Below are 6,000 nucleotides of genomic sequence, written 5' to 3'. Positions count from 1 at the left end.
AGACATCACCTGTCCTCAGTTTGACCTTGACCTTGAACTTGACCTCGTTTTGGACTTAGGCTGCTTTGTATCGACAAGGATGCCACCGGGGGCATCAAGCGTTTATTGAACACAGCTCCTTGTTAAAAATCTAAATAGATTATTCCCGGTATCATATTTCAAGTCTGCTCGAATTTTCAAAGCGATCGAATTTAAAACTGGTATTGAATGTGAAACTATATTCAAATATTTGAATTTCGGTCACCCTGCTGGATCTAATTTCAATTCTGCCTCGAAATTTGACGAATTTTTATTTTAATTTCGATTTCCGAGTCTGTGCGAAATTCAATGTAAGCGAAATTCAACATCATCCTTTCAAAATTTGAATTTTGATTTTCTACTTCTAACTTGCCCAAAATATGCCGCCTCAAATTTCGACGTTTCTTTTTTTAAATTTTGAACTTCGATTCTCAAGCTGTTTAAAATTGACTATTGGCTGTAAACAAATCATATTATGGAGCGTCCACTAATTTATAAATCCGTACATGTGTGCTGTTAAGCGGGTGAGAAGATATCAGTCTTTACCGTTAAGGAGCTTAAATTCCGCAAGAATTGACGGAAACATACGAGAATGTTCGAGTCTTTCCGATAAGGCAAAAAAACCTATACTCATCTGCAAAATGCTTAAAAAAGACCATTTTCTTCTTCACCTAGAAAACTGAAATTAGTATGAAACAATAGCTGAATGAATATAGATTACTAAGTCGTTTGCAAAGGTCTTTAAGCGCACATAAGAATCTATTTATTCTTTGTTAAACAGAAGAAATTTCAGCAAATTATCCATATTTTACTATGTTTCTAATTGTAGATAGACAGACATAAAGTATACGCAAAAAAGGCCATTTTCTTTTAAATTCATTTTAAAAATAAAATATTCAAAAGAAAGACAATGCATTGAATATTATCACATCGTTTGCAAAGCTAAAATACCTATAATCCTTTTTCCATGAATTTAAATAAAGTAAAGGACTCCTTCTTTGCGCTATATAAAATATTTTCACTCGTGAGAAAAATCGATGGGTCTAATTTTCCCATATGGCGAAAACGATATGGCGGAGTGAGAAGGTACAACTTCAATGTCAAAGAAACATCGTAGCGAAATAAACATATGATAAGTTTATGACCAAATAAAATATAATTTAAATGAAGAAATTATACTACTTTTGTAGAAATTTTGGTTTCCGCCAGTCCACAATGTAAACAAGCGCCGTAAACAAGGCTGTAAAACTCCACTTCCGGTTCCCGGTGTTAGAACATTTTACTCGAGCTACGTGATCCGACTCGACTCAATTCAATGATCTGGTGCCTGAACCACCGAAAGGAGTCAAGGCTGCACTCTACGCTGACGACCTGGTGTTATGATGTAGGGAAGAACATACCAAAACAGCCACACACAGGATGCAAGAAGTCATCACATTAGTCAAGCAGAAGGGAAGGCCCGTAGGAAGCTTGCCATGATGCGCAAACTTGCTGGAACAACGTGCCGAGTAAATGAGCAAATACTCAAGACAATATATCAGAGAACAGTGAGACCCCATTTAGAGTATAGCTCAACGGCCTGGTCCACTACAGCCAAAACTAGCCAACAGGCTCTAGACAAGGTTCAAAACCAAGCATTGCGGATCACGACAGGTGCTACAAAGTCTACACCAATCTTCATGGAGAAGCTAGCAGGTATACAGCCGTTACAAGACAGGAGACATGCAAAGGTCCTGCTTCAAGCAGAGAAGTTCGGGTCTTTTCAAGACCATCACGTGAAAGCCAAGTTAGATGGCTACACCATAAATCGGCTCAAACGTAGCAGCTTCGTTCACGATGCAAAGAAACTCAATCGAGAGTTCAAAACTGAGCTGAACATACCAACGACTCACCTAGGTAGAGAAGACATTATAAACCCTCTAGCGAATGATCTGTCCTCAGTGACTGTGAGACTTGTTGTTCCTCATCTTCACCGCCGGAAGCAAGAGGATGAAAGTATTCGGAAGAGCCTCACACTGGCTATGATCAATGAAGACCATCCTCCGGAAACATGGACTAATATGTATACAGATGGATCAGCCACATGCGCCATCAAAGATGGAGGAGCAGGAGTTTTCATTCAATACTCATCTGGCAAGAGAGAAACACTACATGCAGTCATAGGAAAACACTGCAGCAATTACAAGGCAGAGAATGAAGCACTCAATAAGGACGTCTCAATAATTGAAGACTCGGCAGAAGAAAGCTCCTCAGTCGTCCTTCTCATAGATGCCTTGTATGTCATGGAAGCTCTGATCAACAATAAGGCTCCACAGCTAGCCAGGAAAATGCAGAGCCTGGATATAGCCTGCAAAGTAGGATTCCATACCACTGTGGACTTGCAGGCAATGAAGAGGCAGACCAACTGGCTAAGCTAGGAGCTCAGTCAGAACAACCAACAACACCTGTGAGCTAAGAGAAGAAAGTCACCATCATCAAGGCACTAACGAGACCAAGGATAGAGGAAGATGCTTTTCATCTCCTTGATCGATCTGAACAAGTGATGCTGGTCAGGATTCGCTCAGGGCACAACAAACTCAATGCTCACATGTACAAAAAATACAGACTGGCACCATCACCAACCTGTCCATGTGGTGAGGAAGATCAGACTACGGAGCATATACTCCAGAGATGTAAAAGGCATGACCAGGAGCGAGCTGCGACTTAGCCAATAGATACCTCAATCCACCAGAAACTGTATGAAGGCATTAAGGATCTGCGGCAAAATCTCAAGTTTCATAGAGGCTACTGGTCTGACAGTGTAGTTGCGTACGAAGAAGAAGAAGACTTAATTCCATCCGTAGAATAAACGCCTAAGGACGCCCTAAGTTTTCAGGTGGACAGTTTAGGCCGTTCCTGAAAAAAAATGTGTTTTCACAACTCCATCTGCAAACTTATTCAGTCAATCTCTTTTCAGCATGGTTTTAAAACTGTCTTACACTGTAGAAACAAATGTGTTTAAAATTTAACTAAATACACTGATTTCTGTACATAATGCTACATTAATTCAATAAAATGGTAAGACACTGTTAAGTCTCGGCCACCCTTAGAAACAAACTGTGATTGAAATTTAACTATATACACTGATTTCTGTCCATATTGCTACAGTAATTGAATAAAATATTAAGACATTAAACACATTGTCTTGGCCTAATATATGTCACTGTCAATTTGTAACTAAATATTTGTATATCTCATTTTTTTTTCATGTAAATCTTATGTAATTACCATCGTGGAAATGCAAAAGAATAGTTATTTTGTGGTGCCTCTTTAAATTCATGTATTGCGAACAACAACAAATAGACGCATATAACAAAGGTCCTTCCCAAGATAAGGCCCTAGTGTGTCATAGAAGGTGACTGTGTAGTGTTCTTATTTTAAGTGTATGTTTACGTCTGGACCGTTTTCGACCTATGTTGAGCCTCTGTGACTGTAGAGTACAGCTATGGCCTTTATGAACGTGGTTTATCGTTTAAGACCAAAATCTGAAATTTGGAGTAGCTCAAAATGTGTGGACAGGTCATACAAGATTTAAGGCATCGCTACAGTCACAACTCGGTATCAGTTCATATTTTCAGGCCGTGTACTTTTCTCTTGAATATTGCACTAAAGCCTTAACACAGTTGGTCAAATTATCATCAACATAGAAGCATTTGATGATTTATAGTACATACGCCGATTCTAAAATGTTTGAGTCTCGTTTAGTCCGAAAGTTTACCCCAAAATATTGAATTCTTACGCGCAGTCAAATTCCATCATAACACATATTACAAATACAAAATTTAGTACATTTTGAAGTACAATATGTATTCTACAAACTCTTACGGAATTGTTGTCGAAATTGTTCCTGTGGTTATTGAATTTGACACAAAAAGGCAACCCTATGTAAATTTAATTCAAAATGTTGTTTGTACATGCATTACTGACCACACATATTTTTTTTTATTTCAGTCTCATCCATTTACATGCAATAAAACATATAAACAGTACAAAAAAAACACAGATGTAAATGGCCACTCTCTAACAGTTACAGGAGACTATAGATACTTAATCATATGAAATTAATATGAAATAAGTCAATGCCTCAATCGGAAATCGTTACAGTCCATCAGCGAAATTTGTATCCCAGGCAGCATGTTCACTTAAAACCAAACCAAGTCTCTTCTTATTATTCCTACAACTAAACAATACAGGCTTTTTACAAGACAATTTACTATTCATCTCTTCTTTAATGCTAGTAATTAAACAAAAAAATATATATGCATCATCAATATTTTCCTGTGTGCTCATACTTTGTTCAAGAGTGTGTACCGTATCTAAAATATTATTACAAGGTTCATCAGAAAATAAATCATTTCGAATATTATTTACTTGAAATCTAACATTATCTGCATCAATCGTGCAACATCGGGCATTTCCGTATACTCCGGTAAATACGCGTAGCATAAAGGCCGAGGTGATCAGATTATCTGCATTGGCCCTTACCTCAGAAACATTATGATTACTACTTTGAATATTTCTGTCGAAGTTAAACTCCCAGGTAAGCAAAGAGTGATCAGGAATTCCCACCAATTCCTATACACCAGCTTTTTGTACTAGTTCTCTAGACCTTATTACTGTGAAATTACTGTAAAGGTGCAAAGATTCATGGCTCACCAGGCAATAATCCACAACAGGACATCCCTGTGGGCGTATGAAGGTAAAGTCATCTTTCAAGCAATTCCTACCATTCAACATTACAAAATTTACATCAATTAAAACAGTTTAAAAGTAACTCTCCATAGCTATTGGATGTATAATCAAAAAGATCTCTTGAAGGCAAATCAAATCTGGTAACTCACATAAGCGACCATTAAAATCGCCAAAAATGCAGATTTCACCTTTATTTTGAAACTCATATATACTAGTAAGTAACTTATCAAAATACATCTTAGCATCAATTAATCGTGTAGAAGATTTTGGCGGTAAATAGCAAACACAGCAGTATAAACAACTATTTGTATATTTATGACTAAGGCATACCCATAAGATGCCTTCTAATGAACAATCTACAATTGAAACATAATATTCTTCCATTATTTCAGTTTTAATCAACAGTCCCACACCTCCTGAACCTGTCCAGGCATTTACATGTATATCATTTCCATTGTTTCCATACCATTTATAACCATTTTAATCAATGTTTTCACCAGCTTTTATGTAGGTTGCAGGAACCCCTATAATATCAAGTTCTAAAATACCAATACATGCTTCCCTGATTTTAAAATTGTCAGAATTAAAATTTTTATTAAAACCATTATCGTTCCAAAATCCTGATTTAAATCAGAAATTTCCATATCTGCCACGACCTTGTCCTCTAGTGCCACGACTATTGCCACGACTACAACTGTTGCCACGACTGTTTCCCTGGTTCGTTCCACCATGCGACCACAGCTAGCTAGGTAAACCAGTACACAATTCGATGGTTCAACGCAACACTACGCTAACAATATTGATTTATATAGAGAGGTAACATAGTTTTTCATTGAACAGAACAGAACAGAACAGATATTTTATTAAGACTTATGTATATACAGCACATCGACATAAACCAATATAAATATAATGATAGCATGATCATGACAATAATGGCGACAATAGTAGTATGACAATCATAGAATGACAATCAAATTGATCAGAATGTTTAAAAAATACAAATTTAAAACGATTACTTGCATAAAAATAATATGAACTTAGGTGCTACCTAGAAGGCAGAGCTCCCTTGAAAAATCACCAGTGCCCCTTGAAAATTAAAGGAGTGCTGCTGGAATGACCTGGAATTATGGATCCGTTTTAGGAAGTTTATGTTCTTTAAGATCTATTAAAATGTTCATGAATTAATGATAATTCCTGATTTCTGAATGAATGTCCTAGAATGCATTAAGATTAAATCTAAAGAAAGTT

This window comes from Mercenaria mercenaria, chromosome 15, assembly GCF_021730395.1.
Source record: "Mercenaria mercenaria strain notata chromosome 15, MADL_Memer_1, whole genome shotgun sequence".
Classification (NCBI taxonomy): domain Eukaryota; kingdom Metazoa; phylum Mollusca; class Bivalvia; order Venerida; family Veneridae; genus Mercenaria; species Mercenaria mercenaria.
This window is presented reverse-complemented; position numbering follows the sequence as displayed.